General features: G+C 38.8%; 1 non-coding gene across 1 annotated transcript; it reads right to left on the reverse strand.

Annotated features, from left to right (window-relative positions):
- Positions 1-24,514: 24,514 nt before the first annotated feature.
- On the reverse strand, positions 24,515-24,586 carry TRNAW-CCA (transfer RNA tryptophan (anticodon CCA)). The gene has a single exon. It is a non-coding gene; the product is annotated as a tRNA-Trp (tRNA).
- Positions 24,587-27,514: the final 2,928 nt, after the last annotated feature.

Here is a 27,514-nt window from a genome sequence, read left to right on the forward strand (position 1 = left end):
TATTGAAATAATTGACACTACCCCCACTGAGATTTGTATTAATGTATAAACAGAGCATAAAGCATATTTAGAAACATAACATTATACCACTAATCTGCCCTAATATTAGTATTATGGAGCCTGAATTTCAGTTTGAGTGACTCGCCTCTCTGAGATTCAGTCAAGCTTCTCTAAAACAGATTAAAATAATTTGTAAGTGCTCTCCATGTATGCCTTCAACAAACTTTTTCCCCAGTCACCTTTGCTAACTGACTTCAACTAATCAGAAACAATAATCTATCATTTTCCTCCAAGTATATTTCAAGAAGTAAATATTATATTAATCCATTAGACAAATGCATATTAAACTGTAACTGTTCTAAGCGCTATGAAGGAGAAACACATGATCTCATGCAGGCACGTGGTCAAGTGAGAGGAGCCAATAAAACAGTCCATGAGGAGAGGATGCATCATATGTAGGTGTTCAACAGGGAACAAGATGAGAGAAGCATCTCCAAGCAAATACAAAGGCACTGTGGTTGCAGGAATGTGACACATATTTCGGAAAGATAGACTATGTGCCTGGAGCCAACTAAAGAGAATGGGGACCTAGTACTCACAGACACCGCAGAAGTAGTGATGGGCCAGATAAAATGCCCCCATGGACTGAGCCCAGCGGGCTCCTCTGCCCATGAGATTCTCCAGGCAAGAATACTGGAGTGGGGAGCCATTCCCTTCTCCAGGCGATCTTCCCAACGCATGGATCCAACCCAAGTATCTGGCATTACAGGCAGATTCTTTGCCATCTGAGCCACCAAGGAAGCCTCTCAAAGATCATAGGCTTGTGTTTTTATTCATGAGCAGTGGGAAACTGTTAAAGGGTTTTAACCTGGAAAGTATCCTGTTCAGATTTGTACTATGAAAAGATCTAGCTAACTGTAGAAAATGAAGTGGAAGGGAAGCAGCTACTGGGTAGCTTAGACTAGGTTGTAATTGACAAAAATGATGAGTACTTGGCATATTTGAGTGAGCCTTTGGAAAGTAAAATAACAGGATGTAGTGTGGAACAGGACTGGCTTAGTGAATTAGAAGGATTTGTCAAGGATGATCCAATACCTCCTGGCTTGCTTGCATCCATGGGTGAATGTTGGTGTATTCGCTGATAGTATTACTGATGGCATCTGCTTGAAAGAGACCAAGGTGAAAGGACAGGATACAGGTTAACTGCGTTATATTCTTGGACATATTTGACTGGGTAACTTGAGCTACTTAAGACAAAGTGCCGAGTTGGCAGGTGGATATTCAGACGTGAAACAAAAGAAGAGTCTAGACTACAACAAGATATTTGGGATTCATCAGCTTAGAAATTATAATTAAAGTTTGGGGCAAAAGTTACATGGCCTAGAAGGAGAATGGCAGGTAGAGAGAAAAAAGAACCAAAAATGAACTGTAAGTAATTCCACTAGCCAATGGGCAGGTATTAGAGGTTGAGCCCATAACAGAAATAAGGAAAGAATGAACAGACAGGCAGGAGAAATGCCGAGGAAGTGTTGTATCACAGAACTCAAAGTTTTGAGTTTTAAGAAGGAGGACATGTTGAAAGCTGCTGAAAGGGAAGAGAAGTGAAAGTGTCCATTCAGTTTAGTGAAATGGACAGTATTGAGGACATAAATGAGAACAATTTTGGTGGAGTCAGGGGATCAAATGCCAAACTGAGGTGCACTCAGAAGCAACTGGAAGAAATTTGGCTATAGAGGGGAGGAAAAGAGAATGCAAAATCTGAAGGGTAATGAGGATTTTTTTTAACTCTTCTTAAAAAATAAAAGATATAATCATGTTTGAGAATTAATGAAAAGTATTCAAGTTAGAGGGTACGTTTTACCATGTAAGATAAAGAAACAAGTGTAAAGTTCTGAAGCACACCAGAGTGGGTAAAATTCAAAATGTTAGACAGTAGGGAGATCAACATGAAGAGAAGGAAGAAGGACATAGCTGATGCAGATTTATGTTAGTTTGCTAGTTGGCAGATGCTTTGTTGTTATTGAAGAGAAGACAGAATTGTCTTCCAAAGGCTCTTAACTTCTCTGCAGTGAACATTTTCTTTCTGGAGAGAGAGAGAAAAACAGCCTGTGGGATGAGAAGGGTTGGAAACTAAAAGGAAGCAGGAAGCAGAAGGTCAGGATACTTCCAGCTCCAGTTTTTAATGATTGTATAATTTTACTTTCTATGTGGTAGTTACTGATTTCAAATTGGAAAGTATTTCCACAAACTAGTATCACGGACCTTTGGAAAAATTACTTTGTGTCTCATAAAGGCTTTTCTCTTCATTCAACACTTTGAAAAATTAAGCCATGTGAATATTGTTGTTAAAAATCAATCCACCAGGACTTCCCTGGTGGTCCAGTGGCTAAGACTCCACACTCCTAATTCAGGAAGCCCAGATTCAATCCCTGGTCCAGGAACTAGATCCCACATGCCCCAACTAAGAATTCACATGCATAAGATATGTGTTAGCTCTTCTCTAAATTTTTGGTAGAATTCAGCTGTGAAGCCCTCTGGTCCTCCTCTATGACCCACCTCCCAGAATATTGGAAATAAAAGCAAAAATAAACAAATGGGACCTAATGAAACTTAAAAGCTTTTGCACAAGAAAGGAAACTATAAGCAAGGTGAAAAGACAGCCCTCAGATTGGGAGAAAATAATAGCAAATGAAGCAACAGACAAAGGATTAGTCTCAAAAATATACAAGGAACTCCTGCAGCTCAATTCCAGAAAAATAAATGACCCATTCAAAAAATGGACCAAAGAACTAAACAGACATTTCTCCAAAGAAGACATACAGATGGCTAACAAACACATGAAAAGATGCTCAACATTACTCATTATCAGAGAAATGCAAGCCAAAACCACAAAGAGGTACCATTACACGCCAGTCAGGATGGCTGCTATCCAAAAGTCTACAAGCAGTAAAAGCTGGAAAGGGTGTGGAGAAAAGGGAACCCTCTTACACTCTTGGTGGGGATGCAAACTAGTACAGCCACTATGGAGAACAGTGTGGAGATATCTTAAAATACTGGAAATAGAACTGCCACATGACCCAGCAATCCCACTTCTGGGCATACACACTGAGGCAACCAGAGCTGAAAGAGACACGTGCACCCCAATGTTCATCGCAGCACTGTTTATAATAGCCAGGACAGGGAAGCAACCTAGATGCCCATCAGCAGGCGAATGGATAAGGAAGCTGTGGTACATATGCACCATGGAATATTACTCAGCCATTAAAAAGAATTCACTTGAATCAGTTGTAATGAGATGAATGAAATCGGAACCCATTATACGGAGTGAAGTAAGCCAGAAAGATAAAGACCATTACAGTATACTAACGCGTATATATGGAATTTAGAAAGATGGTAATGATAACCCTATATGCAAAACAGAAAAAGAGCACAGAAGTACAGAACAGAATTTTGGACTCTGTGGGAGAAGGCGAGGGTGGGATGTTTCGAGAGAACAGCATCAAAACATGTATATTATCTAGGGTGAAACAGATCACCAGCCCAGGCTGGATGCATAAGACAAGTGCTCAGGGCTGGTGCACTGGGAAGACCCAGAGGAATCGGGTGGAGAGGGAGGTGGGAGGGGGGATCGGGATGGGGAATACATGTAAATCCATGGCTGATTCTTGTCAGTTTATGACAAAAACTACTACAATATTGTAAAGTAATTAGCCTCCAACTAATAAAAATAAATGGAAAAAAAAAATTCACATGCAGCAACTAAAGACCCAGCACAGTCAAATAAATAATTTTTTTTAATAAAATGTTTTAAAAATTCAATCTACTGTGACAAATTATACAGTTAGCAGTCACAGTGGGATTTAGCTACCCACTGTCAAGAACCCGAGAAACCACTGTCTGACATTTGTTAGATGCTTAAGGACTTCCCGGAGTGTTGCTGTCTCTGTCACAAGTGAACTTGTAGCAGAGGCACTGCCTTAATCCAAAGCCTGTACAGCCATTACAAAGCTCCTATTAAAGCTATGAAGGAAAAAAAAGCTGCCACAAATTCTTCTTTTCTTACCTTTCCATTCATATGGTGTGAGTGTTTGAGAAAATTCAGTGAGAATTGTTTAAAATTCAATGTGACACAGAGCAATAGGGATTGTTTGAAAAAGTGCATGGCAGGTAAAATAAAGTGCTTGAAAAACTAACCTCTATATAAGTGAATCACAAGTTCACATTGATTTGTAGCTTCCAATTAGTGAAGTGACCAACTGAATTATACCAAGATTCTCCTCTCAGGCACTAATGTTTGTTCCAAAGAAATGACTTCCTTTCTAGATAACATTACTGGCCACAGAATATTACCATGACAGTGCAACATGAAAGTGATCTTGGCAGATTTCACTCCTAGAATTCAAATTAAAGCAAATCTCCCAAACATTAAAAAAAAAAAAGAAGAGTATTCCTTCCTGTCTTATCAACTGTTATAAAATTCATGAAGCCTTGTCTGGCTTGGGTCTTCCATCTACTGACAAATTTGATTAAAATTAGACTTGAGAGTAAGTAGTAATGGAACTGTCCAAGCGTAAGTATGCTGCCACTGAAAATTGGTTTCTAAAAAGGGCATCAATTAGAAAGGAAGTATAGAGTGGTGAGAAATCTGCTGCCAATATTACATCTTCAACTACATAAAATATTGCAGTGAAAGGCTAGTGAAATTAGGAAGACTTTTATGAACAAATGTAATTAAAAGTCAATAATTTAGGATTCAACCTATGCACAAAAAGGATATTTAATGTATTGGTTTTCTACTGCTGCTATAACTTAAAATAACACAAATTTATTATCTCACAGCTGTATAATTTCTAAGGCTAACAAGGATTTCCTTGGCTAAAGTTAATGTCAGCAGGGCTGTGTTCCCTCTGGAGGTTGTGAAGGAACAATCTGTTCCCTTGCTAGAACAATCTCTTTCTAGAGGTGGCCCACATTCCTTGGCTGATGGCCCCACCATTCATCTTCAAAGCCAGCAACACAGCATCTCTCCGACTGATTCCATCAGCATGTCTCTTTCTATGACCTCATTTCTGCCTCCCTCTTTCACTTTTAAGAACCCTGTGATTACAGTGGACCCACCTGTATTATACAGGATAAACTCCAATCTCAAGATCCTTAAATTAATTACATAAGCAAAGTCCCTTGTGCATACAGTAGCTTACAGTCCCATGTAAGCTACCATATTCACAGGTTCTGAAGATCAGAATGGGCAAGGGTGGGGGGGGCATTATTCTGCCTACCACACTCGGGAAAGCAGAAAGGCACATCATTAAAAGAAATGTTTTATCACCAGGTTTCCCTTCTCTAAGCCTTTCATAGTCAAGGAGATTTTACAATTTTAAATAACTTTTTTCCCCATAACTGTGCAGTACATCAGATAATCAGATCACTCATTTTCAGTGACAAGAATGCTAAATAAGAAAAGGATTCCTTTGGCAAAATGAAACTAACTCAGAAGATATGAATTGATTGAAAAGCTACCAGGGATGCCCACAGTATGTCACCCATCTCCTTTTCAGGAAATTATAGCAGTAAAGAGAGTGGGCAGAAGCTGTAAAATGGTAATAAAAACATATTTTAATTAAATTATTCCACAATAAAGCTAAAAGGAATCTGAAAACAAGAGCTGAATATTATCCTCATCATGCTTCTTGAATAGCTTGTGTAAGAAATTATTTTGAGATGAGAGCTGAGATGGTTACCAACTATTTCTCCCTGGTTCTCTCTCTCCTCTGTGTTTTTCTAAGTCTCTTTTTCTCTTTGTCTCTCTCCCTCAATCCTCTCCCTCTTGCATCTTTTATTTTATCTTGCAGGAAGTATAATCTGAGTGAAGACTCACATGCCTCAATCCATTACCTTTGAAAGAACAGGGAATTAGTGAACTTTGCATCACTGTGGGTTAAAACTGGCATAAAGCAAACTGTTGCTTTACAGCTCAGCTTGTTCTACCCTTAAAACTTGTCATATGCCAAGAGATACAACTGCCAGGAAAGCTGGGTCCAGGAAACAATAACTTCCACATTTTTGTCATCATAATCCAGATCTAAATTCACTTTTGAAAAATTTCTTGCATTAACCAGTCACATTTTTCAAATAAAAAATTGGGGCATGTAGTACAACAAAGGATGTTTTATCATTTAAATGCAAAGTGTTACAAAGTCATGAAAAATGAATTCCATTTATCTACATATTGAATAAATTTACTTTATTGAAAAAAAAATTATAATAAACCAAGGCAGTCCCTGGAAAACCCAAGATGCATAGTCATCATTATTTCTACCAGGCAGTTGCAGGTGCTATTTGGTTGTAAAGCCCACAAGGTATTTTGTGCAGTGTCTGCCAATGCCTCAAAAGCTTCAGAAAAGAAGTTTTTGCAATCCATGTGAAATCATGTGAACTGAGCATTTGGCCTGCTTAATTATCCCAAGAGTCTGATTCAGTAGTTCAGGGTCTGGCACGCTAAATACCCAATAAATGTAGATTGAATAAATGAACAAACGCATGAACAATCTAAGATTAGCCACATAGAAAGCAGGCCAACTTTCATCTCTGCCAAGACTGAGTAAAAATCTCTTAAGATTCATCTGGAAGAACAACTTCTCAGGACATCTGTCCTATAAAGGGAGGTATTTATAATGAATAATTAATAACTGATATCATTGAGATGCTATCAACCTGTGGTATACCCACTAAAACGTTTTAATTTTTTGAGTAAAATATTCTTTGTCAAGCCTCCATTCCCCTTGGAGTTGGGCTCCCTGATGATATTTAAGTCCAATTTCATAAATTTTCAAACTAGTTTGGATGCTTTTCACTTGAAAACCTTAATCTCACATTCAATTCACAGTTCTTTTCTTCTACCATCCTTGATTACTTTGGCTACCTGACATGAAGAGCTGACTCATTGGAAAAGACCCTGATGTTGGGAAAGATTGAGGGCGGGAGGAGAGGGCAGGTGACAGAGGATGAGACGGTTGTACGGCATCCTCATCTCAATGGATGTGAGTCTGAGCAAACTCCAGGAGGCAGCGAAGAACAGAGGAGCCTGGTGTGCTGCAGTCCATGGGATTGCAGAGTCAGACACAAATGAGCAATTGAATAACAGCAACAACTATCCATGATAGGCTAGACAATGCTCTGTAGGCTGGGAGCAGGAGGTGGGGAAGGCACGGATGGGGCCTGGGTCTTCTCTCAAGCTACTTCTCATCATCTTTGCTGTCAGTCCTCTTCTGGGATTGAAGCAAGAATGAAGGAGAAAACCAATGGCATTCTGCAAGCAACCACACGTGGTAAATCGGCTTCTCTTCCTTGGTGACAGACCACTGTCTGGGGTTTCCCCTTTCAGCTTCACGCTGACTTGCTCATGAGAGGCATTCACGGATCCTCAGGTGGGGCCTCCAGGGGGATCTTCCTGCCTAACTCCCTGACATGGGGTTTCTGTCCATGGCTCAGCTTTTTCCTCCTCACCTCAGGCCCATCTCAGGTGACCCACACCACACCCTCTTACCTCCTTTAACAAAAATATGGCCCCTGGGAGAGAGTTGTGATTGAAAAAAATCTTAGTACTCAGTCACCTCACTTCAGTCAGATTCCACTCACATATCCTTCATACGGGCTCCACCCTGGCATTTCTCTCTCAACTCTGTCCCATCTCTGGGCCTATTCTCCATGCTCAAGCCTAAAGAACAGACGACCGATCAGTTCCGTTGCTCAGCGTTTTCTAACAAATATTTCCTCATCTGTGACTTATATATGGAGTGGGAGGAAAAAACAGTTTAGGCACTCTCAATCCTGTGGAAAGGTCAGAGAACAAATACTTAATCCTTTCTTATGGAGGATGGAGTAACTACGACTTTAAACAATTCATACTTCCTAAAAGATGGTATCTCATCCTCTCTGCAGATCTACTTCATATTTGTGGGGTAAGAGAGGGGAAAGTGGGTTCATTTCATTAAACTATTGATTTTTGCCTTCCCTGAGGAGAAGTAGTTAGATTCCTAGATTGAGATATATTACACTTAAACTTTAAGGTAACTAGTACCCATTATTCTTACTTGGAGCCACTGGTAGAGTGATTCCCGAAACAAAGAATCACAGTAATAGAAGGCTTACCACATGGCCAAGGTTTTTCTCATACATAAAGCCCTACACATATCAAGCCATTTTTTCTTCTCATAGCAACTCTACGAAAGAGATATTAATAAATCTCTTTTATAGTAAATTTGTAAAGAATATTTCAATGTAAATCACTAGTGCCTTGGGTATACCACTCAGTATTTATTAACTTTAGATTTTTAAAATTTATTTGGATAAATTATACTAATTTAGAAGATATTATTATAATCACCTTACAACAGGAGATCAGTAATGATTCCCATTTACAATAACTTGCCCAATTTCACCAAATCAGTAAGTGTTAGAATTAGAACCAGATGTTCTAATTCTAAGCCCAGTGTTCTTCCTTGATGGAGCATAATTAATGGGAAATTCTATTTTTCTTATTATTAATGTCCAGGCCCAGGGTTTGTTCCATTTCTAGACAACACCTGTGCCATGCACCCAGGTGTATATGGAGAGCCACACACATATAAAATCATAAAATAGCAGACAAACAACTGAGTTCATTCACAATGAGTTCATCCAGAAAAAACCTAGATTCTGGTGAAGCTTCTCCATGAATAAAAGACTGCAGTTTTCACAATATTAACTATTCTTGGGCTTCCTGTAGATACTGGAGTACCGGTTAGCCTTTCCCTTCTCAAGGGGTCTTCCCAACCCAGGGACCGAACCAGATCTCGCGCACTGCAGGTGAATTCTTTACCAGCTGAGTCACAGGGGAAGCACTGTCTACCTGGTAGATAGTTTTCTGATGTTTCTACTTGGACCAGCTTGATTCAAAAGGCACACAAACGACTGTAGAGCAAGGCGACTTGGACTGCAGAGGAAATCTCATGTAGTATGCAAATATATTCACCCCATGTGAAGTGTAAGAGTCACTCAATAGTGTCCAATTCTTTGTGACTCCACGGTAGCCTGCCATGCTCCTCTGTCTATGGAATTCTCCCAGCAAGAATACTGGAGTGGATTACCATGCCCTCCTCCAGGGGATCTTCCAGACCCAGGGATCAAAGCCAGGTCTCCTGCAGATTCGTAACCATCTGAACCACCACATTTAGAAACATGTTTTCCTATATCTTAAAGTCTCATGACAACAATACTTCAGAATAATTTTTAATCCAATAAATATTCTGCCCTTACATTTACAATTTGTAACATAAGAAAAGGAGCACTGATTCAGGCTGTGTCTGAACCACTGTGAAATATTGGTGTTGAAACAAAGACTCCCATAGAGACCCAGATTTCCATGATAAGAATAGAAAGGTGAGTCCCAAAGGCACTGGGATTATCTCCCCACATATACAACCTTCAAATCCACCCTTCCTAATTTCTGAAAATCTTCACAGCATTACATCAACCATTAGAGATTAAACTCTTTCAACTTAACCAACTGAAAAGTCCAACAAAGAATCAGATTTATCCATCAGTCAGATATTGGTAGGAATCATTTCAATTAACAATTTCATCCTATCAATTGACAGAGGCACTGGTGAAATAGACACATTTCAAAAAACTAAAAATAAAGTTGGAGGGCAAAGTGGCTGTTAACAAGACGTGCACACCAATGTTCATTGCTGCCAAGTTTGTAGTAGCAAAAAACCAGAAGTACTCTAGATGTCCCTGAGGAGAATACAGTATATTATGATGGACATTGCTGACATGATATCATATGGCAGTAAATATGAACAGTTGGATTAAATATATCTCAAAAATGCAATGCTTAGAGAAAAATAAGTCAAGGGAAATTTTTTCGGTGCATTTTTGAGTCTTTAGAAAAATTACTATAAGAAATACTACTAAAGGTTTCATACCATTACAGTGGTTAAAAACATTAGCATACAACAAACAGCTCAATATCAAATGCAGCTTAATACCAAGAACAATCCAATCAAAAAATGGGCAGAAGACTTGAACAGACATTTCTCCAAAGAAGACATACACGTGGTCAACAGGCACATGAAAAGATGTTCAATAGAGCTAATTATTAGAAAAATACAAATCAAAACTACAATGAGGTATCACCTAACACCAGTAAGAGTGGCCATTATTTAAAAATCTACAAATAGTGAATAATGGAAAGAGTATGGAGAAAAAGGAACCATCCTACATTATTGGTGGGAATATAAGTTGGTACAGCCACTACGGGGGACAGTATCAAGGTTTCTCAAAAAACTAAAAATAAACATCTTATGATCTTGCAATCCTACTCCTTGGCATATACCCAGAGAAGATTCTAATTAAAAAAGATACATGCACCCCAATGTTCATAGCAGCATTATTTACAATAGCCAAGGAGCAAAAGCAATTTAAATGTAAAGAAGATGTGGTATGTATACACACACACACACACACAAAAGAATGAAATAATGTCATTTGCAGCAACATAGAGATGATCATACTCCTAAAGTAAGTCAGACAGAGAAAGATAAACATGATATGGTACCACCTATATGTGGAATCTAAAAAAAATAATACAAACTTATTTACACAATAGAAATGGACTCACGGATATAGAAAACAAGCTTATGGTTGCCAAAGGAGATAGTGAAAGTCACTCAGTCGTGTCCAACTCTTTGCAAACAGATGGACTGAAGCCTACCAGGCTCCTCTGTCCATGGAATTCTCCAGGCCAGAACACTGGAGTGGGTAGCCATTCTGTTCTCCAGGGCACCTTCCCAGCCCAGAGATCAAAGCCAGGTCTCCCGCATTGCAGGCAGATTCTTTACCATCTGAGCCACCGGGGAAGCCCAAAGGAGATAGTATAGAGAGACAGATTAGTTTCGGGGCTTGGGATTAACATATACATACTACTAAATATAAAATCAATAAACAGGGGTACACTGTTTAGCACAGGGAATTATGCCCAGTATCTGACAATAACCTATCATTAAAAAGAATTTGAAAAGTACTTATATATATATGTATATATATTTAACAGTTATATGTAAGAAAGGGATATATATAAACAACTTAGAACGGTGCTAAGTGTATACTAAGTGCTCAGTAAACACCGGTATTTAACTATTTATGCCCAGATATATGTAGAAATATATGGCTTCCTTAGTGGCTCAGAGTGTAAAGAATCTGACTGCAATGCAGGAGACCTGGGTTCAATCCCTGGGTCAGAAAGATCCCCTGGAGAAGGGAATGGCAACCCACTCCAGTATTCTTGCCTAGATAGTTCCATAGACAGAAGAATCTGGTGGGCTACAGTCCATGGTGTTGCAAAGAGTCAGACATAACTGAGTGATTAACATATTTCTATATGTAGAGAAGTATGATAATATCAACTGGAACTGATGATATTAGATGCCTTTATTTGGGGGGCTCCAAAATCAATGCAGAGGGTGACTGCAGTCATGAAATTAAAAGATGTTTGCTCCTTGGAAGAAAAGCTACGACAAACTTAGACAGTGTATTAAAAAGCAGAGACATTAACTTTGCTGACAAAGGCCTGTCTAGTCAAAGCTAGGGTTTTTCCTGTGGTCATGTATGGATGTGAGAGTTGGACCATCAAGAAGGCTGAGCACAAGAGAATTGATGCTTTTGAACTGTGGTGTTGGAGAAGACTCTTGAGAGTCCCTTGGACTGCAAGGAGATCCAAACTGTCCATCCTAAAGGAAATCAGTCCTGAATATTCATTGGAAGGACTGATGCTGAAACTCCAACACTTTGGCCACCTGATGCGAAGAACTGTCTCATTGGAAAAGACCCTGATGCTGGGAAAGATTGAAGGTGAGAAGAGAAGGGGATGACAGAGGATGAAATGGTTGGATGGTATCACTGACCCAATGGACATGAGTTTGAGCAAGCTCTGAAGTTGGTGATGGACAGGGAAGCCTGGCATGCTGCAGTCCATGGGTTCACAAAGAGACGGACATGACTGAGTGACTGAACTGAGCTGAACTTAGGGAGAAACAGAGCAGAGAGGTCAACTAGGAAAACGTGAGAACTTCACCTTTATTCAGTGTCTTTTATTAAAACAAAATAAATATATGAAACCAAAGTACAGATAATGATGAAGAAAATGATGATGGTGATGATGAGGTTAATGACGCCAATTTTAAAACCTGAATATCAAAGAGTAGAAGCAACACAAAGGCAGACGGACCTGAGGAGGAGTCAAGACAAATGTCACAATTTTAAAATATGTCTGCCTTGTTTTAATTGAGGCTCAGGCCTGGGAAGGATGCCAGATTAATGAACAGAAGAAGGAAGACTTCAAGCAGAGCAGCTGGATCAGCCTAAAAGGAAACCTTCTAAGCAGGAGGGCAGAGCAAGATGATCTGCAATTCAAAGAGTAAACAAACTTCTCAGGAAGTTAGAGGTAACAATACCAGTGCCTTCTAATTAGAGCTGATACCTAGCGAGTTTATTCAAACAAGAACAGGGCAAGTGACAGGATTTAGAGGATGCTGATATCACTCATAAGCAAACACTCAACAAGACTATGGGGGGCTTGAAAAACACCTGGCAACAGATGCCACAGACTTCAGTCTCTGAGAGGTCCTGAGGGGGAGCAGCCGTAGAGGGCTGGGCAGAAGGGCAGATACTGGGATGCCACAAAATCAAGATCAGAATGGACAGAGCTGCAAAACTGACCTAATCCTGCAACACAAACCTAGAGCTACAGTTCTAGAAGTAAATTTCTCCTTCATAGGTGTCAGACTGGGTCTAGAGCTTGTGGAGTTTCAAATATTATAGCACAGCTAGATGAATTTGAAGGCAAGGGACCAGACCAGGCAATTTCCACAAGAAAGTAGCTCTGATCTGAGAGAGGCTGCTGCCCTCCCACATCCCAAGGTTCTTCTTTCCTTCCTCCCTACCGTTCCACCCTCTCTATAGTATTCCATCCATCAAGAGGACTAACCAGCATCACAGATTTGAGGCCGTTCCAGAAATTCCTGTTTAGAAGTGGGCCAAGTAATTTGCCTCTTTGTCCTTCAATTTCCTTATTTCTATAATTGGAATTATAACACCTAATTTAAATGTTATAGCATTCATCATAGTGATATATTCAAGAGGTTTAGCCCACAGCCAGGTAGAGAAATGAAGAAGGAAATGGCAATCCACTCCAGTATTCTTGCCTGGAGAATCCCGTGGACAGAGGAGCCTGGTGAGCTGCTGTCCATGGGGTCACACAGAGTCAGACAAGAATGAAGCGACTATGCAGCAGCAGCAGGCAGAGAAAATGTGGAATAAATGACATCAATTATTTCTAGCACTCATCACTTAGTAGGCATTCAATAAATATTCAACTAATTAATTCAACGTAATGTAAAAAGTTGGAACCTCTAGGCAGATGACTACTAGCAGAATAGCTGAGTTAATCCAAATATATGTCTTCTTCTTCTCCAGATGTGAGGGTCAGTTGTTATGAATTCACATGTACTTTAGGCTTTCATGATTAGCCTTTTACCTCCTGACATCTAACTTGAAATTTTTATTCCGCTCTCAGAATTGTGCTACTTTTCATTTTCAAATGTCAATGTCTGACTGAATGTAACACTGGGCGAGTGGAACACAAGGACAATGGTCCAGATTTTGACAAAGATGACCAGACACTTAGCAACCAATGCAGTTATCAAAGCTCACATATTCAGAATATCAAATGTACAATAAATCACGGAATTCACCCATTTCTGATATTTGGTATTTGCCAGTTTCTGAGCTGCCACTCTGAATTCACATACATGTCTCCTGATATATATCTCCCAATACATATCTCTCAGCCAGAAACACCAAGAATCATGGAAGCAAATTCTAAGTGATGTTTCTTACTGGGTGGTCTCCAAATGGCTTGATTGCCTATCCAATGGAAAAAAAAAAAAATGACTTCAACAAACACTCTGTGTTCTACTATCATTAACTAAGCTTCAACACACATTACTTCTTTATTAACAAAGGTGGATGTAAAATTTAACTTCAATAAATTTTCTTTATAATTTTAACAATTGGCCATCTTTTTTTTATGAGGGATATGACATTTATTTTGACAGATTTAATTACAAAATGTTAAACAATAAAGTATAAAGATACTGATTAGACAAATCAGATAAGAAACTCAAATGCCTACGGAGGCCTGGAACCAAACGTAGAGTGAAGAGGGTCAGGCAGAAGACAGCGGAGGAAAGTGTGGAGACTGGTAGAAACTGGGAGGCCATTCACTGGTTTAATTCAAATGATGACACACAAAAACTCCAGTTCAGTATTGCTAAAGTCTCATATGATCCAATATAAGGTAGTAACTGGCCATCTTCTTGACAGATATGATTAGGTAGCCATTGTTCTGACTTTGTGGTGGGTTGCCAAAGAGCTACTCCCAGAACTGTTGCTGCCATGTTTGAGTTTCTTATATTTGTACTTTTCTGCTATGTTTCAACCCACAGATTTAAGGCCATCTTTTACTTTGTGAAGTATACTGTGCTTTAAGTTCATAAACATGCAGGACTGATACTGAGTCAGTCCCTCCAAAAGGTGGGACTTCGGTCTTCCTTCAGAGTAACCCACAGACCATTTGTGACCAACTCACACAATCAGATGAATGTATCATTTCTAATCCATATACTAAATCCTGATGAAGCTTAAGCTATTAATTAATATTTTTTAACATTAGATAACAATTGAAATGGAAGTTCTAGTACTTTGTCCTCATTCCCTAATAGATTACCCTGCTCATTTCATTATATGTATGCTCCTAACTCTCTTTGGAGACTACTGACATGAATGATTTACGGAGGTAATATACACTTCAACAGCAACAAAAACATTTTGGGAATAATATAAATAGTCTTATGAGAGTCCACTTAAAAAAAAAAATTACCTTATAAGAATCTCACACTGAAGAAGTCCTGAACTATATGAGCAAAAAAATTCTAAAAGTATCATTTGCTTATGGGCCCACACCCATGAGCAGAAGAGAAGCTGCACAGAATAATGTTGCCATGAGCTCCATCATTAATGGAAAAAAGTCTTGCTGGGGTAGCAGCAATCAGAAACTTCTTTGGACATCCTCCATATGCACTGTACTTAGGATGAAATATTGGTTCACCAGGCTTTGACTTGGCCTGCTATGTAAGTCACTGTGCGATATTTATGGTGTGTCTGAATCTAATCTGTTTCTTAATGCCATCCTACTCAAACCAGACCTGGTTGTACCAACTCATGATTTCCACAGTAGTAATAGTAGAATGATACACAGAGCCTCAGAAAAGAAACCGCTCACTATTTCCATTGTCACTTTTTGGTTAAGTCAGTTCTGAAAAGGCTATTGCAACCACAAGCTGAATCTATTAATTGGAAAGAAGTGTTTCATTCATTAGAGTATTGCCTTGTATCATCTGATTGATTTGAAAAATAAATTTATAGGCAACCAACCAACACTTTAAAATTCTTACTTTAAATCCTTTCCTCCAAAATATTTTATTTGTATTTTGAAGAAGCAAATGCCCTACTTTGCACATATACTCACGTTTTCCATCTTTTCCCCACCCTTTCTGGTTTTAAATAATGAATAATATATATCTCAGTGCTCCACTTCTACTTGGAGAAATTTATGAATACCTGAAAAGACTACTGTAGCATATATTCTCCCCCATTTAAAAACTATTTTCCATGTCTACAAAACTCAAATATGTTAAAGATTTATTTGTAAGTTTTTGGGGAAGCCAGGTAATATTTCTCCAGCAAGAAAGGAGCTTTGTAGGTTATTTATGAAGTGGTAATGTGTGTGTGTGTGTGTGTGTGTGTGTGAGAGAGAGAGAGAGAGAGAGAGAGAGAGAGAGTGCAGTCGTATGTGGGACCACAGTTAAATATTTTCCAGTAACTTGGAGAAAAGGGACCTTGGAAATGACTTGGCCTAATGTCACTGATCAACATAGACACAAAGATCCTCAACAAAATTCTGGCAACAGAATCCAACAACATATTAAAAAGATCATACATCATGAACAAGTGGGTTTTATTCCAAGGATGCAAGAATCTAATGTGATGCACCATATTAACAAATTGCAAGATAAAAACCATATAATTATCTCAAAAGACACAGAGAAAGCCTTTTAAAAACTTCAGCACCCATTTATTATAAAAACTCTCCAGAAAGCAGGCATAGAATGAACATACTTCAACATAATAAAAGCCATATACAACAAACCCAAAGCAAACATCCTCAATGACAAAAAAATGAAAGCATTTCCTCTAAAATCAGGAAGAAGACAAGGGTGCTGACTCTCACCACTACTATCCAGCTAGTTTTGGAATTCACAGCAACAGCAATCAGAGAAGAAAAAGAAGTAAAAGGAATCCAGACTGGAAAAGAAGTAAAACTCTCACTGTTTGCAGATGATGTGATCCTCTACATAGAAAATCCTAAAGATACCACCAGAAAATTACTAGAGTTAATCCATGAATATAATAAAGTTGCAGGATATAAAACTAATACACAGAAATCCCTTGCACTCCTATATACTAACAATGAAAAAACAGAAATTAAGGAAACAATCCCATTCACCATTGTAACAAAAAGAAATGAAATACTTAGGAATAAATTTACCTAAAGAAACAAAAGACCTATATGTAGAAAACTATAAAACACTGATGACAGTGTTGGGTCAAAGATGACACAAATAGATAGAGAAATACACCATGTTAATGGATTGGAAGAATCAATATAGTGAAAATGAATATACTATCCAAAGGAATCTATAGATTCAATGCAATCTGATTCAAGCTACCAACAGTAGTTTTCACAGAACTAGAACATATAATTTCACAATTTGTATGGAAACACAAAAACTTTCTAATAGCCAAAGCAATTGAGAAAGAAGAAAGGAAGTGAAAGAATCAACCTTCCTGACTTCAGACTCTACTACAAAGTTACAGTCATCAACACAGAATGATACTGACACAAAGACAGAAATGTAAATCAGTGGAACAAAATAGAAAGTCCAGAGATAAATCCATGCACCTATGGACACCTTAGGGCTTCCCTGGTGGCTCAGATGGTTAAGAATCTGCCTGAAATGCAGGCATCCAGGGTTCAAACCCTGGACTGGGAAGATCCCCTGGAGAAGCGCATGGCAACCCACTTCAATATTCTTGCCTGGAGAATCCCATGGACAGAGGAGTCTGGTGGGCTATAGTCCATGGGGTCACAAAGAGTCACACATGACTGAGTGACTAACACTTACTTACTTACTTATGGACACCTTATCTTTGACAGAGGAAGTAAAAATATACAATGAAGAAAAGACAGTCTCTTTAACAAGTGGTGCTGGGAAAACTGGTCAACTACATGTAAAAGAATGAAACTGGTACACTTTCTAACACCATACACAAAAATAAACTCAAAATGGTTTAAAGTTCTAAATGTAAGACCAGAAAATATGAAACTCTTAGAGGAAAACATAGGCAAAACACTCTGTGACAAATAACAGCAAGATCCTCTATGACCCACTTCCCAGAGTAATGGAAATAAAGACAAAAATAAACAAAAGGGACCTAATTAAACTTAAAAGTTTTTGCACGATAGAGGAAACAATTAGCAAGGTGAAACAGCATCCTTCAGAATGGGAGAAAATAATAGCAAACAAAACAACTGACAAAGAATTAATCTCCAAGATACACAAGCAGCTCATGCAGCTCAAAACCAGAAAAATGAACAACCCAATCAAAAGTGGTAAAAAGAAATAAACAGACATTTCTCCAAAGAATGCATACAAATGGCTAATAAACACGTGAAAATATGCTCAACATCACTCATTATCAAAACCACAATGAGGTATCATCTCACACCAGTCTGAATGACTGTCATCAAAAAGTCTACAAACAGTAAATGCTGGAAAGGATGTGTAGAAAAGGGAACCCTCTTACACTGTGGCAATGCAAACTGGTACAGCCACAATGGAGAACAGTGTGGAGATTCCTTAAAAAACTGGGAACAGAACTGCCATATAACCCAACAATCCCACTGCTGGGCATACACACTGAAGAAACCAGAATTGAAAGAGACACAGGGACCCCAGTGATCACTGTAGGACTGTTACAATAGCTAGAATATGGAAGCAATCTAGATGTCCACTGACGGAGGAATGGATAAGGAAGTTGTGGTATATATACACAATGGAATATTACTCAGCTATAAAAAAGGAACACATTTGAATCTGTTCTAATAAGCTGGGTGAAACTAGAGCCTATTATACAGAGTGAAGTAAGTCAGAAAGTGAAACACCATGACTGTATATTAATGTATATATATGGTATTTAGAAAGATGGTAATGATGATCCTATATGCAAGGCAGCAAAAGAGACACAGATGTAAAGAACAGATTTTGGGGCTCTGTGGAGAAGGTGAGGGTGGGATGATTTGAGAGAATAGCATTGAAACATGTATATTACCATATGTAAAGTAGATGACCAATCCAAGTGTGATGCATGCAGCAGGGCACTCAAAGCTGGTACTCTGGGACATCCCGGGGGATAGGGTGGGGAGGGTAGTGGGAGGGAGTTCAGGATGGGGGGACACATGTGCACCTATGGCTGATTCATGTTGATGTATGGCAAAAACCATCAAAATATTGTAAAGTAATTACTTTCCAATTAAAATAAATTATTAAAAAAAGAAGCAACTTGGCCTCTTTGGATATAATTGAAGTGGCAAACTATCAGAATTAAAGGGGAAAGGCGGAGGGGATAGAAATTAGAAGTTTGAGATTAAAATATTTATATTACTATATATAAAGTCAATAACCAGTAAGAACCTACAGAAGAGCACAGGAACCATATTCAGTATCTTGTAATAACCTCTAATGGAAAGGAGTCTGAAAAAGAAATAGATTTATATACATATATGCAGCCAGTCCCATCACTACATGGCAAATAGATAGGGAAACAGTGGAAACAGTGGCTGACTATTTTTCTGGGCTCCAAAATCACTGCAGAGGGTGACTGCAGTCATGAAATTAAAAGATGCTTACTCCTTGGAAGGAAAGTTATGACCAAACTAGACAGCATATTAAAGAGCATAGACATTACTTTGCCAACAAAGGTCTATGTAGTCAAGGCTATGGTTTTTTCAGTGGTCATGTATGGATGTGAGAGTTGGACTATAAAGAAAGATGAGCACAGAAGAATTGATGCTTTGGAACTGTGGTGTTGGAGAAGACTCTTGAGAGTCCCTTGAACTGCAAGGAGATCCAACCAGTCCATCCTAAAGATCAGTGCTGGGTGTTCATTGGAAGGACTGATGCTGAAGCTGACCAATACTTTGGCCACTGATGCAAAGAGCTGTCTGATTGGAAAAGACCCTGATGCTGGGAAAGATTGAGGGCAGGAGGAGCAGGGGACAACAGAGGATGAGATGGCTGGATGGCATCACCGACTCAATGGACATGGGTTTGGGTGGATTCTGGGAGTTTGTAATGGACAGGGAGGCCTGGCATGCTGTGGTTCATGGGGTCGCAAAGAGCTGGACATGACTGAGTGACTGAACTGAACTGAACTGATACATATGTAAGTCTATTCTTGCAGATCTAGATCTGTTCTATATATAGACAGAGATAAAACTGAGTCACCTTGCTGTACACCTGAAACTGACATACACTGCAAACCAATTATATCTCAATAAAAATTAAAATAAAAATAAAATGGGCTTGGCTAGTGAAGACTTTTGAATAAATGGAATCACTGAAATATCTTCCTAATTCCTTTTTTTCACTGTTCAAGATGGATGTAGCCAGCAAGTTTCTCTGGGAGGTAAATGTTTCTGTTGCAGAGATAGACAGCCAATCTATAGAGCTTGATGTCTCAAGATTTTATCTAGCAGCCAATTCTATTTCTGAATATTTTGTACAGCTTTTTTGGAGGCATAGTTTATACATCATGACAGATACCCATCAAAAATATACAGTTGAATAATTTTACTAAATTTATATAGCTTTGTAATCATGGTCACAAGCCAGTTTTAGTACATTTCCATCACCCAAAAAGTTCCCTTCTGCCATGTGCAATCAATTCTCACTCACAGTCCCAGACTATCTAAATTTGCCTTCTATCTCTACAGATTCACCTTTTCTTGAAATTTCATATAAGTGGAGTCATAAATATATAGTCTTTTGTGTTAAGCTTCTTTCATCTAGCATGAGGTACTTGAAATTCATCCATGTTATTGTAGATATCAGTAAATCATTTTTTAAACTGATGAATAGCATCCCCTTGTATAGCTCTAAATTTATCTATTTGTCTGTCAGGGATATTTGGATTGCACGAATAAGCTGCCATGAACAACCAAGTCTTTAAAAGGACCTATGTCTTAATTTCTCTTGAATAGATACCTAGGCATGGAACTGCTGGGTCGGATATAAGTATATGTAAATGTACCCATTTTACATACTCAACAGCAATGTCAGAGGATTTCAGTTTCTCTAAAACCTCACCAGCATTTAGTAGTGTAAATCTTTTGGATTACAGCCATTTTAGTGGGTGTGTAGAAGTATATCATTGTGATCTTAATTTGTATTTCTCTAATGATTAATGACATTAAACACCCTTTCAGGCACTTGTTGACAATTTGTATATCTTATTCACGAAGTGTCTATTCATATATGTTGCCCATTTTTTAAAAAAAAATTAGGTTATCTTGTTGTTGAACAAGAAATATGTTAAATATATTCTGGTACAATGCCTTTATCAGATATGTCTTGCAAACATTTTTTCCCAATTTGTTAGTGGTCTTTTCATTTTCATTCTTCTGAAGAATAAAAGTTTTTAAATTTTTATAAAGTCAAATTGATCAATTACTCCTTTTATTGATCTAAGCAATTACTGTCTAACTCAAGTCACAAAGATTTCTCTTGATTTCTTCCAGAAGTTTTATGATTTTAGCTCTTAAATTTAGGGCTGTGATTCATTTTAACTGAGCCTAACTCCTTACCTACTGGGCACAACCATGGGAGTAAAGTTATTTCAGACCAGCCACTAGAGCAGGTAGGACAAAGTACAAATATAGACTTCCCTGAGAGAACAAAACAGGCCAAACTTCTCAGAATTTATCAGCTGTTCCACCACCCTGAGAGCAGTTTGGATTTTTTGTTAACCTTTACAAAATTTCCAAAATTAAGTGAAAAGTTTTATCTTTCTGTAATTTTCTCTCTCTCTCTTTCTTGGATTAAGAGGTAAGGAAGTAGGCTCTTTTTTTTTTCCCCCTTCTTGTCTATGTATATCTAATTTTTCCAGCTAATAAGACTATCTACTCCTTCACAGAATTGCTTTGGCACCTTTGTTGAAAGCCAATTGACCAAAAATGTAAGAATGTGTCTCCCTTAACATAATGCAAATCATAATATCCTCTCAGAATAACTTGACTCCCACATAAATTAGCTTTTATCTAAGGAATGCACTGCTGAGCCCAATGTGAATAGCAAAGCATATTTCTCATTTTAAATAAATTAAATGGAATTTCAATTCATAAATAAGTTTTAAGTGCAGTTAACCTCAGTTTTTGAATGCACAAAGCTGAAGACCTAATGGGGATAAATTTCTTAAGGTGATTATAATCTTTGGAAGACTCCTGGCAGTCAGTCAGCCTCTTCAGATATCATTGTCTAGAAACTTTCCAACTTGAATCCCAAATATCTGCTGAGCTTCTTTTTTCAATTAATTAAATTATTTTAATTGGAGGATAATTACTTTACAATATTGTGGTGGTTTTTGCCACACATCAACTTGAATCAGCCACGGGTGCACATGCTGATCTTCTTTTATGTGGGAGTCATTATGAAGAATTCAAAGAGATATAAACTGTATCAGAATTCCTCTGATAGGTGCCAGTATGACCAGATCGTTCACATTCAGCCTTCATGATTAGTGAAGTCTATCCAATGTGGGTCTATACCACATTGGTTATAAATATTTTGACCATCACACTGAACAAAAGATATGGTTGTTAGTCTTCCATGAGCTAGTTGGAGAGCTAAGATAGCTACATAGTTAAAATGATCAAGGTAGTAAATCGTATGTTGGAGTCAGAAGATGAAAAGAGGGAAGATCACAGAGAGATATTGGTAATGTTAGTTAAAAAAAAAAAAATAGAAAAAAAAGTTTATAAAAATAAAATCAGTTTTTAAAAGAATAATATTATACAAATGTTAGGCTTTGGAGGGTTACAATGTATTGCCTCAATTATCTTAAGCAGTGATACCTGATAAAAATTAATTTAAAATAATAATTTTGACTGCCTTACTAGGTATTAGGCTATGAACAGTATTACCTAACTCCGCTAGGCTATAGCTATAACTATGCTATGCTATGGGCTATATCATGTCTAATCCTTACAACAAACCTAATAAATAAAAGACATTGCTATAGCCATAGGCCTAACCTGGCCATCTTGAAATAAAAATAAGGCTACAAAAAGACAATAATATTCAAATTAAAATATTCTAACCCTGATGCCTATAATGAAAAGTTTATTCTCCAAGCTTCCTCACTCTAAGGAATGACTCGGAACTCAAGGAATGACTATGTAGATTATAAATTATTTCTCCTCTTTGGCTCTTGCCTCCTGCCTTTGGCCAGGAGGGGCCTGAAACCCACTCACAGACAATAGGACCAGTCACCATGACGACTAGTCTTTGGACAGCCAATTTCAAGGTCTCAGTTTCTTCCAATGATGTCCTACCACTCTCACTGATGAAGTGTACTGTGATTTTGAATTTTCAATGTTCATCAAGACATAGGAAAGTGATGTTCCGCTGTCCATTGTCATGCTGAGTCCTGGAGCCCACTGCATAAGCAGTTTTTATTAAACACAAGCACATCCCTGAGGGTGACCACGATGACAGAAACACAAGGCACTAGGAAATTGACCAGGTTCTGTGTCAAGATGTACATCTTTCCCAAGGCTCCCACCATTCAATCCCTTGAGATTGAAGAAATTCATACTTCTCCTAGTATCAAAGACTACACAACTCTTGCTCCATAATGAAGTACAGAGCTGACTGATAGTTGCTTTAGGAGAACATTCATTTATTACCCTATCTTCATTTTAAAGCTAAGAAAACAGAGGCAAAGAGAATTTAAGTGAGTTGCCTAAGAGCACACATCAACAGACACAAACTTAATATTTTCAAATTCCCAAAACCAATATTTTTTCACTCTGTTTTATTGTCTATCAAATCCATATTAATTGCAGATAAGTCAGTTCTGGGCAGGTTGGATCTGAGGAAAGGGCAGCCTAAATGTGTTCTCTCATCCTCGCAGACAAAGCTCATCAAATACTATTTAAAAGGTACCTGGTAGACAGCTTACAAGTCCTCTCATTCTCCCACAGTTTCTAGTCTGAAAGAATATTTGTGTAAACTAGAATATGAGCTGTTAGTAAATAACCTGAAGCTATTTATTAATTGGGGGTAAATGGCATGCTGCAATTCATGGGGTCGCAAAGAGTCGGACACGACTGAGCAACTGAACTGAACTGAAAAATGCAATTGAGTTTGGTTCTGCAAACAAGCTCATAGACTCCAACACACCCAGATGGTCTTGCAGGACAGGGAAAGAGAGAGAAAGAGAAACATTCTGATATTACCTTCCTGCAGTAGAAAAAATTCCTACTAGGATGACAGGCACAGATTTAATGGCTGTGGCTTTATCACTAACTGGTTGGTTGTCTCCTTCGGCTGGTCATTCTTCTGTATGGACCCCAGCTACACAGCTTATCTGCGTTTAAGTTGGAGCTAAGAAGGGTGGGTGTGAGGACATGATGATATAAAAGAAACATAGAGGAAAACATTCAATACCAACACAACAGCACATTAAGAAACTTTGTTGAATAAATCAGTAATATAAAGAATAGTCTGGAGTATTAGAAAAACAATGACCTCTGAAGTCATATAAGCTGTGATAATTAAGCAAATTAATTCAAATATAACCTCTACCATTAACTAAACCTTTGACCTTGAGCAAGTTTCTCCTCTTAGTTTCAGTTTGCCCATCACTACACCAGGGCTCATATTGCCAAAATCAGAATAAGGGGCAGGCTGGCTATCACTCAGGGTGCTCATGTATGGCAGTGCTGGAAGGTCAGTGGATTGGATGGAAAACTTGGCCCTAACTGATTTGAGTTCCAAAATATGGCTTCTAGTGAAGCCTGGTGACATGTCGTTGGTTCCCTTTTAACCAAAATAGTCTTCTAGTAGACATTTTAAAAATAGAAAACATACATGAAAGAAAGTGAAAGTGAAGTTGCTCCATCATGTCCGACTCTTTGCAACCCCGTGGACTGTAGCCTACCAGGCTCCTCCGTCCATGGGATTCTCCAGGCAAGAATACTGGAGTGAGTTACCATTTCCTTCTCCAGGGGATCTTCCCAACCCAGGGATCGAACCCGGGTCTCCTGCATTGGAGGCAGATGCTTTGACCTCTGAGCCACCAGGGAAGCATATGTCACTCTAAATAAATAAATGTATGTATAAATAATATGTTGGATTAGGGTATAGTGCAGTAATAATTCTGGAAAGTTGATGGTTCAAAAAATAAGGGTTTATGTCTCAGTGTTTTATGTAGGCTGGTTGACTGTTCTTCAACCTGAACTTTTATCACCTATGAAATACATGATTTTTCCAAGTTTACTACAGTAAGCAAATAAACACATAGAAGATGTGTGCTGAGTCACTTTAGTCGTGTTTGACTCTGCGAGCCTACAGACTGTAGTGCACGAACTTCCTCAGTCCATGGGATTCTCCAGGCAAGAATACAGGAGTGGGTTGCCATGCCCTCCTCCAGGAGATCTTCCCAACCCAGAGATCAAACCCATGCCTCCTCATTATAGGCAGATTCTTTATCACTGAGGTACCACGGAAGCCCCTGGCATTTGCTCACATTGTCTTAAGCTGGCATTCATTATTTCTGCTCCCAGTCTCTTGGATAAAATTTTGGTATGAATCAACCTAATTGGGAAATGTAAGGAATACCTACTGGGTCTCAGATGGCATAGTATTTATCAGCTTAGATACCTATAGTATTTATCTGCTTAGATACCTAATGTCTGAGTATAGCATCAATATTATGCAGTGATTGTGAGAATTACATTAAATAACTTACAGTAAGAACCTAGCCCAGGGTGGTCTGGCACATAGTTAGTGATCAGTAATTGCTAGTCTCTTTTTCCCACTGCCAAACTCAACAGTTTGGCAATCCTGACAATCCTGCCAGATTTGCCAACTTAACTTTGCCAATTGCCAATCCTGCAGAATTAACCACAACAACCTGTGTACTCCTAACTACTATAGCCAAAGCACTCTCACATCTTGCTCAGGGCACCAGAAAGAGGGAGACTGAAAATGATAACTGCATCCCCATGACAATGTGCAGCCCACCTTTCAGATCAGCAAGGTTACAAATGTATAGCAGAATGTTCTTATACCGAGGGTCCTTCTATGGTTCAGTTCAGTCTCTCAGTCGTGTCCGACTCTTTGTGACCCCATGAACCGCAGCACGCCAGGCCTACCTGTCCATCACCAACTCCTGGAGTTTACCCAAACTCATGTCCATCAAGTCAGTGATGCCATCCAACCATCTCATCCTCTGTCGTCCCCTTCTCCTCCTGCTCTTAATCTTTCCCAGCATCAGAGTCTTTTCCAATGAGTCAGCTCTTTGCATCAGTGGCCAAAGTATTGGTCAGCTTCAGCATCAGTCCTTCCAATGAACACCCAGCACTGATCTTTAGGATGGACTGGTTGGATCTCCTTGCAGTCCAAGGGACTCTCGAGAGTCTTCTCCAACACCACAGTTCAAAAGTAACAATTCTTTGGCGCTCTTTCTTTATAGTCCAACTCTGACATCCATACATGACCCTTCTATGGTTACCCAAGTTTTAAGAAAACAGTTGAAACTTGTTAGTGTAACACACTTTATAGAGTTGTTACTCCAACCTCCCTCACTTGGATCACAACGCCCGACTCACACTCACTCTCCACTCCAACTCTGACAAAAAGGCTCAGTGTCCCCAGACAACTGTTTTATGCCATATCTCTGCATGAGCAAGAGCTGATGAATTTTCCAGGAATGTCTTAAATCACACTTCACCTGACAACTTATGCTTTATTTAAACCTCATCTTTTCTGAAATACTTTCTCTGGCTTTACCAAGATGCCCCCACATATAAGCCTCACAGTACCATCTGCATTCCTATATCACAAACTATTGAATCAAAAACATCAGCCCAAGGGTCTATCTCCCCACTTTCAAGGTAGAGTTTCACAGGAGGCCAGAGCTATGTTGTCTTCAATGCAGGACCTGCAGGGCGTAATAAAGTGCTTGGCACACTGTAGAGACAAATAGTCACATAATCAATGAATGGCAACCTCATTTTGTGTTTTGCTTCATATATCAGATCACAATCTCTTCCTGTGTTCTGACTCTGTAATTTTCCAGCAAATTACAACCCAAATATGCTACCTCTCTGTCAGTTACTGGCTTCAGATGCTTTGGGCCACTTCTGACTCCAGCTGGGCGAAGCTCCAATCTGCATTTGATGACCAAGGTTAAGGGATGGACAGTGCATTGTTTGCAACCAGAAAGGCCTGGTACCAAATATAAATCCTAGTAAGTAGGATTACTACTTACTATTTGTGTGAATTCAGGTAGAGCCTGTTAAGCTCTACCACCTCATTTGCCTCACAAGGAAATTAAGACTTCTGTCTCCATACCATGGGGCTACTGTGGATATTAAAAAGGAATTCTATTTTTTTTAATTTAATTTTTTTTCATTTATTTTTATTAATTGGAGGCTAATTACTTTACAATATTGTAGTGGTTTTTGTCATACATTGACTTGAATTAGCCATGGATTTACATGTATTCCCCATCCCGATCCCCCCTCCCACCTCCCTCTCCACCCGATTCCTCTGGGTCTTCCCAGTGCACCAGGCCCGAGCACTTGTCTCATGCATCCAACCTGGGCTGGTGATCTGTTTCACCCTAGATAATATACAAGTTTCGATGCTGTTCTCTTGAAACATCCCACCCTCGCCTTCTCCCACAGAGTCCAAAAGTCTGTTCTGTACATCTGTGTCTCTTTTTCTGTCTTGCATATAGGGTTATCGTTACCATCTTTCTAAATTCCATATATATGGGTTAGTATACTGTAATGGTCTTTATCTTTCTGGATGGCTTCACTCTGTATAATGGGCTCCAGTTTCATCCATCTCATTAGAACTGATTCAAATGAATTCTTTTTAATGGCTGAGTAATAGTTCATGGTGTATATGTACCACAGCTTCTTATCCATTCGTCTGCTGATGGGCATCTAGGTTGCTTCCCTGTCCTGGCTATTATAAACAGTGCTGCGATGAACATTGGGGTG

Source organism: Muntiacus reevesi, chromosome 17 (assembly GCF_963930625.1).
Source record: "Muntiacus reevesi chromosome 17, mMunRee1.1, whole genome shotgun sequence".
Taxonomy (NCBI): Eukaryota; Metazoa; Chordata; class Mammalia; order Artiodactyla; family Cervidae; genus Muntiacus; species Muntiacus reevesi.